Consider the following 10367-nt stretch of genomic DNA (forward strand, 5'->3'; position numbering starts at 1 on the left):
GGTGTTTCTAATCGAGTTGCTGATGCCCTGAGTCGTCGCCATTCTTTGCTGAGCGTTCTTCATGTATCAGTTCCGGGATTTTCCACCTTTGCTGATTTATATGAGTCTGATGACTTCTTTGGTCGAGTTCTTCTTGACGTACAGAATGGTCTTTCTCGAGATTTCACTATGCACGATGGCTTTCTTTTTCGAGACAGTCGTCTTTGCATTCCAGACTGCAGCCTCCGTCTTAAACTTGTTGCTGAAACACATAATGAAGGACACATTGGTCGCGACCGGACGTTGTATTTACTTTCTCAGTCTTATTTTTGGCCTGCATTGAGACGTGATGTTGAGCGTTTTGTCGAACGTTGCACAGTGTGTCAGACATCAAAAGGTCATTCCACGAATGCCGGTCTATACCTTCCTCTCCCTATTCCAACACAACCATGGACGGACATCAGTATGGACTTTGTGATGGGTCTTCCTCGTACACAAAAGGGTTTCGATTCAATCTTTGTCATTGTTGATCGTTTCTCCAAGATGGTGCACTTCATTCCATGTAAAAAGACTTCAGATGCAGTCCAAGTCGCAACACTTTTTTTCGAGAGGTTTACAGACTCCATGGATTGCCAACTTCCATCGTTTCTGATCGGGATTCTCGATTCTTAGGACATTTTTGGAGGTCTTTATGGAAATTACTAGGAACCAGCCTTGACATGAGTTCCGCTTATCATCCTCAAACGGACGGTCAAACAGAAGTGACCAATAGATCTTTGGGGAATTTGCTTCGCTGCCTTGTGGGAGATTCTATTAAAACTTGGGACTCAAAGCTTCCTCAAGCAGAGTTTGCTCATAATCATTCACTTAATAGAAGTTCAGGGTTCAGTCCATTTCAGGTCGTTTATGGTCTTCTCCCTCGTGGTCCTTTGGATTTATCTACTCTTCCAGACCGTACACGTCTTCATGGTGTAGCTGATGATTTTGTAGACAACATTCATACGATTCATACGAAGGTTATTACCAATCTCGAGTCATCCTCCTCAAAGTACAAAGCTGCGTCTGATTCTCGTCGCCGTCGTGTTCTCTTCGAAGTAGGTGATCAAGTTTGGGTATTTCTCACTAAAGATCGAATGCCGGCTCATGCTTATAATAAACTCAAGGCAAAGAAAATAGGTCCTGTCACAGTTGTGGAACGAATTAATGACAATGCTTATCGCCTACAACTTCCAGCAAACATCAACACTTCGGATGTCTTCAATGTTCGTTATTTATCACGTTTTGTTCCACCAGACCCAGTTCCAGATTCGTGGTCGAATCCTTCTTCCCCGGCGGGACCTGATGCAGCATCTTGATACCTTTCCTAATTTTGGTCTTTTTAGATTTCCTTTTTCTTTTATAATTCCTTTTCTTAGATGTTTGATTTTTAGGAAAGATAGGTTCATATAAATAAGGGATTGTAAGATAGTTTTATTCATTCAGTTTTAAGAGATAATACACTAGAGTTTTCTCTAAAGCCTTGCATTGATTTGATTCTGTCATCAATTCAAGAGCCTTGCATCGAATTTGATTGAACTCTTCGATTCAAGAAGTCAGGTCTCTAGAAATTTAACCTATATTTCTAGATTGAGCTGAATCACCGTTGATACGCTGCGCCACTATCGTATTGTAGACTTGTAGTATTGTTTGTGTTGGTCAGTGTCAGTGTGTGTGTTTGTGTGCTACTGTACTGCTTCTTGTTAGTTGTTATTTTTTCAGATTTTCAAGACTTTGGTTGTTTGGCACTTTGGATAGCTAGTATTATTGCCACTTGTTAGTTGTTACTTTGTTCTTTGATTGAGATTTGCTTAATATATTGAAAAACAGGTAAAACTAAAAGGAAAATTTGTCTGAGAAACAAAAAAAAAAAATTTATCTGAAAAGTCACAGGAACCGACCGGTACCGGTCCCGTACCGGAACTGTACATGTACCGAATGGTACCGGAACCGAGGTACACGGTACCGGTCCAAAATATGGGAACCGACCCCTGGGAGGTACAAGTACTCGGCCTCGGCAAGAACCGAGCCGAACCGTACCGTGTGCACCCTTAACCACCACCACCGTCACAGCCACAGCCACAGTTCCAAGTTCCTTGCTACTACCGTCTGATTCTGGAATAGGTATATTACTAGACTATTTTCAATAGGTTGAAAACGAAATTTGGGTATCTTTGTAGCAGAAAGTGGTGAACGTATCAAAGACCAATTTTCTTTCTATGGGTTTGTTAATATGGAAATGATTTTCTTTGCCAGTGTATGTTTGAAGATATGACTGAAAGAAAATGTAGTGAAATTTTATGGTGAATGAACCTACACGGTTTGGTTTGTGTTTGAGAATGGAACCATGGAATTGAGTGCCTGTACAATGTGGATCTAATTGGGAAGGGTACTCATCTTTGTGTTTTCTATTTCCTCATTTTCTAAAATGATATCCCTGTTAATTGTTAACAAACCATTCGAAGAGTTGGGACTTATTCTCGATGGATAGATTTTTTTTTGTTATTAATGGTTCCAATGATTAGGAAAAACATTCAGGAATTGGTTAATTAAGGATAACTTCTTTAGTGAAGTGTGTGTATTACCGTGTACATATAAAGCTATTAATAAGTAGTAGTAAGTACACTGATCGAGTAGACGAGCACTAACATGTACCAAAAAGGAAGTCTTTTTGTTATTTTTTTTCCCTTTCTCACAGAACCATAATATTGGGCATACCAAAATCTTCTAAGGCATACTGAATGAAGACAAAAAAGGTTGCGAAATAGCAAAATCAGATAACCCCTTAGCCCAATTTTTTTTTAATGGCAAATCTGCCCTTTACGTATTAGTGTTAATAATCTTGATTAGTGATTAAAATAATTTTCTGAATTATAAGAGTTGTTTAGATGAAAAATTTGAGGAAAAAAAATCAAAGTTTTGGTTTGGTTAAGAAGGAGAGAAAGAGAAGGAGAAAGTGAGAAAATTCTAATTCTTGATTCAATGGAGGATGAGGAGGGTCATATATCATCTAAAAAACCTAGGAAAATGCACATCAACTACACCAATGATTCCCAAACCATTGGAGGATGAAAAGGTTCGACTTACATTTATGAGCCGAACCGATCCCTTTATGAACAGTTCGGCTAGCTGAAACTGTTTAAGTATGCGCCGAACATTTGCTAGACACTAGTTCGGCTTGTATAAAATTTTCCTAGAAAACCGAACCTATTTCTGAGAGTTCTGGAATAAAAAATGTTAATGGTTCGGCTTATATAATGAAAATCGTATCAGCCGAACTGTTCATATACACTTTCAGGCTGAAAATTTGAAGAACCGTTCGGCTTAAAAAACAACAACATTATGCGCCGAACTTTGGTTCGGCTCACAACGCAACTAAATTATGCACCGAACCTAGGTTCGGCTCACAACTCACCTAAATTATGCGCTGAACCTTGATCTGAAACCTGGATATTGACAACTAATGAACAGTTCGGCAAGCTGAAAGTGTTATTGTTATGAGCCGAACCAACTAGTTCGGCTTGTTTAAAAATATCATAATGAGCCGAACCTAGTCCTGTGTGATCTGGAAGAAAAATTATGTGAGGTTCTGCTCATAGATGTAAGCGGAACTGTTCATCAATGGGTTGGTTCGGCTCATAGATGTAAGCCGAACCTATTCCTGAGAGTTCAGGAATAAAAAATGTTAACGGTTCAGCTTATATAATGAAAATCGTAGATTTTAACCCATTAAAATCAAGTAAATTTTATCTTCATCTTCAAGAGAATGAAAATACGAAGATAACGCAAAAAGAATGAGGTCATTCCGACATTGGACGAAGAAGTTATGATCAAAACAAGATCGAAAGAATTCAGTCTACAGCGGGAAGTTCGGCTGATAACTCATCAACACGAGTCAGCCGAACCTAAAGCCTATAAATCAATATTTTCGAAGTGTTTAAGGGTGTATAGGTCATTGCATGCCCATTAGACACTCTTATCAATACACCCTGGTTAGGAAAATGACTTTGTATGCCTATAAAGTTTTTGGTATGCCCAATATTATGGTTCTTCTCACATACTGATCTGAGATTATTAGGTTTTTACAGTTCTTTTAGTTTCCCATTTGAGCCCACTTGCTTTCACAACACAAAATATCTTATAATTGTTGGGATCTTCATTTGGTAATTACTCTCAGGTTTTACAAGATTTGTTTTAGTTACGTGCTCTTACAACATCTCTATGAATATTTTGATCTTTACCAATGCCATAGAAAACTGTGTTTCAGCATTTTAGCTGGATGCCTGCAGCTAAAGCATAAATCTCAGTTCTAATTATACTTTGCGGTCATAATATTTAAATTTGCCCAGTTGTTTCCTGAGTTGGTCGCAGAAGTTTGGTACTCAGAATGGTGTGGTTAAAGTAGGCGGAGTTAAGAAAGAGGTTGAGACTGGCAAAGAAAAATATAAATATGAAAAAGGTATAATACACTCTAAATCGTATCGTTCGAGTTTTAAAATTTTAGAACAGTGCTTGATTTACCGTAACTGGATTGTATAGTGGCAGGTGGTTTTCATTATGAATTAGACCTGACAAGAGGGAGTTCAACACATTGGATAGGCTAGAGCTCTATATTGGGTCTCATAAACCGCCACAGTATTGTTTTGTGAAGTGCAACAATTGCCTGTGGGATAAGATGACTGCAACCAGCTACGTTTTTACGTTTACATCTTTATTACATTTGTATAAGCACATAACAGTCCGGTACATGTTGTTGTCAATTCAACTAGAATGTGAGTGTAATATTGTGACATCAAGCAGTTTTGGAATGTTGAATTTTATGAAAGAGACTGGAATGTTGAATTTTATGAAAGAGAACTTCTTTACAGGTTTTTGGAGCGGAATGGAAGGCGCATCGTTATACTAGTTGGTATAAAGCATTCATACATTTTAGATTTCTTCAACTGTGACTCTGTGAGCGGCTTTTCATAATTTCATTTGTGAATAAATATGGCTTTGCCATGAAGCATGAACACACGTGAAATCCTGGCAGATACTTGTTTGAACAACGCCCTATATATGGCTCATTAACCGTGGTTGCCACCGACTCTTTCTGTTCGCCGATTAAGTGAAGTTTATTTTTTGAGAAGACAAAATCTACCAGGGTGACGGGTAATTAGTTCACCTTATCACAACACAAATGATGTAAACACCGGTGAGGGAATCTTTCTCTTTCTTCTCTTTCTCTCCCCTTCTAACAAAAAACCCAAGAGTCTTTTCATCTTTCTTGCTTAGATATGGTCCTTTTGGACCAGATCTGAGCAAGGATTTCATTTTCTTTTCTAGATTTAGGTAATAGTTTATTGAATAAGATGTTTCTACATCATTTTTTGTGTCTTTTGACATGATTTTCGCCGTTTCGGGGTGATTTTTCTTCGTCGTTGTGGGGCGAGTTCTTCGATCTTTGATGGCTGGTTCGTGGCTTGTTACTCTTGATTCAAAAACATCAACGATTCGATCTACAAGGTTATGGGCAAAATACTCCTTCCTTCCAGAAGCATCTCTTTTCAAGGATGAATATAATCAAATCAAATGGTCGGAATTATTTCCGGAATATACCATCATCTCTCCCTTATACATAACCAAAAATTGGGTATCTCTGCGGTTTATTGTTCTTTCTCTTCGCGATCTACTTGTAGTTGATACCCTTATTTGTATTAGGATTTTGATTATCTTGATATTTTTTTTTTATTTATTTTGATGTTTTTGTTGATCTTGTAAGCAAACATGTAATCACTATTTTGATTGAATGAATTGAAATTGTTGATTGACCAAAAAAAAAAAAAACCTAAACACTGTGCGGTTGATTATTATTTTTCTTTTTTTTTTCTATGTGAGGTTGTAAAAAGTTTCTAAGAAAAAATTATACTCCCTCGTTGGATTTTAATTGTCTAGGTAAATAAAACTCAAATCCAAAGATTTTTTTTTTAATATATCTTTACGGTCCGTGAGTCATAATCCCAAAGGTGTCACTATCCATCCACAAAAAAACCATCAAAACAAAAGAACACAAAAATCCCAAAGAATTTGGTGAAACCAATTTTGAAATTTGGGGTTTTTGTATCAATTTTTAAAAATTTGGGGTTTTTCTATCAATTTTGTTTAAGATGGAGTTTTAATGGATCTCAACATTATAATGGGGTTTTTGTACCACAACTTTGGTCACCTTGGATTTTTATGACTAGTTTTGATATCCAACTCCTTTAAAATCCTAAGCTCATAAGGCTCCACGTTGAACGGTGACCCTCACCCACTCACAAAATTGCTCCGTTTCACTTTTCCTCAAGGGAGAGAAAAAAGAGGAATTCCCACACAAATTTCGCCCACAAAACATAAAACCAAAAACAACACATATCAAACCCTAAGAACCAGTTTTCTGTTTCGCTCACCAAACATAAAAAAAAAAAAAAAGAAAAACAAACCCTAACAAACCCTAGGATATGGCGATATGCTTTGTTCATGGGATAATGATGATACAAAGAAAATAAAAACAACTAGCCAGGGGACAAAGGCTTTATCGTTTACTGAACAAGGCATTCTATGTGCAGATGAGATCGTCCAGACTTCAAACAACATATACGTCCAGGCTTTATCGTTTAAGAGTTTCTCATTTGATTTTTAGGTTTTCTATTTTGATTCTCTCTTTATACTGTCTTTATTGTTGATTTTTTTCTTTTAATAATTGTTTGTCCAGTTTATTTACAGATGTGATTTTGGCTGAAGCTGGAAAAAGTTTATTTACATGATTGTTAAGTCGAACCCTTTTTTCTCTTCCTGCTTCTTCCCCATTCTCAACTATAGAGAAACTGTAGCATTCCTATTCATATGACTCTCAAAAGAGCTTTAAGGGTAAACCAAGGCCAATTGAATACCAATTGACTCTATAGTTCCAATTAAAGTTTCAGCAATTTTCCAACAGGTCAATTTCTCGAGTTTCAGGTAGTTTTTTAGAAATTTATTTTGCTTAGGGGTTTTGAATCTGATTACTTTTAAATGGTTCAGTGTTTCGTGCGTTTTCTTTTATTTTTGCACAGAAGTGGGTTCATTTTGTTTTTCCGTTAAATCTGTAGGTGATGCAATCAAGTGTGATTTGGGGGTTTAATGGATTTAACTCTTACAACAACATATACTTCAATGCTTGATATAGCCTTTTCTCTGTCCATTATTGTGTCTTTGATTGTTTAGGATGTATTCATCTTGGTGAGAATTTTAGACCTTGGAATTTTTGTTCTTCGGTTGATGCCCGACTTTCTGGCACTGGATTTTTTTTTTGTTTTGTCCTGATTGTTTTTGGGTTCATTTTGTTCAACTTTATGAAATAGTGCGAAAGCTAAGAACTTTATACATATAGGATGGGGTTCTTATGCTGTTAACACCAGATTGTTTGACAGAGTTTTTCTTTTTGCAGAAAGTCACTCTGAAGGCGACCTTTTTTTCTTCTACTTCTTCAAAGAGGTAAACTTGCAACTTCATTTGCAAGTTAGCTCCTAACTTCCATCTAACAGCTCAAACCCTTTTGTGGATTAAAATTCATTAGCTCATTTTTGTTTTATTGAAACTGTTCTTTTTGTTTCTGTGATTCTAGAGTTTTATTGAACATTTGATTTGCACTTCGGCCTTTTCTCTACAGGTCTGCAGAGTTGTGTATGCCTGGAATTACTATTGGAGCAACACTAGGTACTGAGCTAGGGTAAATGTCAAGACCAGCAAGGAGGGGAGGTAAAACAACTGCACATTTAGGCTGAGCGAGAATACAAGTCCCTTAGTTATGGAGCATTCTTGACAATGCTTCAAGTAGTTAGACATAACAATATATGCATGTCTAATTAATTAGGCATTTTGTTTTCATCTGCTTGGGGCTTCCTAGAAACGGAGGGAAGTTGTGGCATCACCTTGAAGTCGCTCACAATTTGTTTACAATGTTGCCATCTAGGTCTAATTGGTATGTTTTTAATTCTGTGAGTTTTTTTCGCAGCAATATTGAACCTCAATTCACAACTGTCAAGTGATGGCTTTGTTGTCCTTCAGTTTGGTGTTTGCAGCTATAGTAAGCCCCTGTCCAGGTAACCGAACGAACTTTTGTTTCTCACCAAATTGGACTTTCATATCAACTTTACGCAGTATTAACTTAGAATGTATTCTTGGATATGCAATATGAGTAAGCATTGGTAAGTGGTTCTCTTAGGATTTTATCGATGTATGCAATTGATCATACATGTAAACATCTGAGTTGTCTTCCAAAAGAGACAACAATTACATTTGGGAAGGAGTAAGTGCTCAATATGAAAAAAGAAGAAGTGATAATGGGAATAGAAGTGGCATTTGAGTGTGTCTATTCTAAAAGTTAATGGTTTTTTTTTTTTTTTTTTTTTTTTTTTTTTTATCTTTGGAATTGGTTAAATTAATTAAGAGTTATTTATTGGTAATTTGAAGTTATTTATTGGTAATTTGACACTGACACAACCTGAATATTTACATTGCAGCTGTCCAGGGAAAACGCCACTTTATTTAGCAGCTCAAGGTGGTTTTTTGGAATGTGTTCAACAATGTCTTGCATGAGTAGTAGATTGAATTAAAAAAAAAAGTGCAGCTGCAAAATTTCGGTAAGAATTAAGGCCAATTTCTATTAATTCTAACCTGGAGCATTTCTAATGTCTAGAATAATGCAAAAATGTTCCGGACAATATTTTGCAAGGATGATACTTCTCATATATGTAGTCACTGAGAAACAAGCGATTATGTGATATATATTCCGTTGGTTTTAATGATCTAGAAATTCCATATGTGTAGAAGGAGGAGGGGTCCGAGAGCGGATAGATCTTCTTGCTTAGTTAGTAGCCGAAGAAGCTCTTCATAGTTCATACAGCACAAGCAATGGTTTCGACCAGTGTTGTTTTTTCTGTTAACAATTTTTCAAAACCCAATTTTCATCCGTGTGCCAGATGCTTTGGTCCTGCTACCACCTGTTGCTCCAGATGCGCAAGCCTGTTAGATACTGGTAATTTTTTGGTTTAGTTTCTCTTTTTTTTTTTTTTCCAATATGTAATGTTACAATGGCATACAATAATATCATCACATCCATTGTTATTTGATTCTTTCCGAACAATTCCAATGTTCTGTTGTGTTCAGGCACTTGACAAAAAGTTATATATGAATTGGAAATATAAGAACTAAAATGAGAAATCCCATAGCATATATAACATTGATTTAAGATGCACGTACATTAAAAAAATTCATTGTTAACCAAAGCTCTAGAATTATTAATGTGCAAGTGAATATTTGGTATCACTTTTTGTTACTGTTGAGACGCCTATTCACATTTTAACTTTTTGTAAGAGTTAATTGATGACTTTCGATGAGGAAGTTAATTAGGAAGCATAAATTATGTTTGCCTAATATGTATTCTTGGGTGAAATTTGTAGGAGTGTTCCATATGTTATAGCGTTGAAGTATAAGTGCGGGGCATGTAGAAGAGTCCTGGGAGAACTATGACAAGCTAAAATGCATATTCAAGCAGATGTGTAAGTGCTAGGCATTTTTCATTGCTCATGTCCCCTGTAGCCTTCCATTTCACAAACCATATCTGTGGAGGCTAAAATCAAGTGAGAAATAAGAGAGAATCGAAAGTCTGTATACAAAAGTGGTAGAGGAAGTTGTGCATGCCGTCGGTAACTGGACCAGCAGAAGCTCCACCAGATTTGAATGATCCTAAGCCAAAGGCGAAGTCTGATTACTGAGGAACTATGAAGAGCTTCTGCTGTTAAAGTCAACAGTACAAAACAGTGGATGCTGAAACTATATTTATACTCCAGATAATTGGTAGCTTAAATTTAATAAAAATGTCAAGTTTTATAATTTGCAAATAAGTAGAGTTTCCGGTTGCATGTTACGATGTTAATTTGAATTTCCAAAGCCCATTTGGCTAGAGCTCATATATCTTATGTAATAAGTTTGTTGAAATAATAAGTCTTGCATGTTGCAAGTCTTCAGATGCTAGTGGGTAGTATTTTGATTTTAATTAATCTTTTAACTAAGTACAACAATAAGGCATTATCTGTCAGGCTTTAAACAATTTGATATTTTGATTACAAAGGAACGTATGATTATGGAGACTCAGTTTTGTCTATATTTAGCTCCATTCACTTTGGCTTTAAGCTTGATCAATTAGTTAAAAAATGTTTACTTTTCTTAATCGTGATGGGGTGGGCGGGGCGAAGTCGAGTCACCGAATCAAATAACCTAAACGACGGGGCGAGGAGAAAACGAGTCACACAAAGACGGGGCGAGGCAAAGACGGGCCACACCAAATCAAA

At 36.5% G+C, this 10367-nt stretch overlaps 1 long non-coding RNA gene across 8 annotated transcripts; it reads left to right on the forward strand.

The window, feature by feature from the left end:
- The first annotated feature begins 6410 nt into the window (after positions 1-6410).
- Positions 6411-10126, forward strand: LOC113310982. 8 transcript variants are annotated; one of them, XR_003341496.1, is made up of 8 exons: positions 6411-6676; positions 6760-6993; positions 7125-7509; positions 7685-7773; positions 8030-8117; positions 8538-8657; positions 8845-9052; positions 9477-10126. It is a non-coding gene; the product is annotated as an uncharacterized LOC113310982 (long non-coding RNA). The 8 variants fall into 8 exon arrangements; XR_003341493.1 differs by having other exon boundaries at positions 6415-6993; positions 7125-7254; positions 7463-7509; XR_003341491.1 differs by having other exon boundaries at positions 6413-6993.
- The last annotated feature ends 241 nt before the right edge of the window (positions 10127-10367 follow it).

The sequence above is a fragment of the Papaver somniferum genome, chromosome 9 (assembly GCF_003573695.1).
Source record: "Papaver somniferum cultivar HN1 chromosome 9, ASM357369v1, whole genome shotgun sequence".
In the NCBI taxonomy this organism is placed as follows: domain Eukaryota; kingdom Viridiplantae; phylum Streptophyta; class Magnoliopsida; order Ranunculales; family Papaveraceae; genus Papaver; species Papaver somniferum.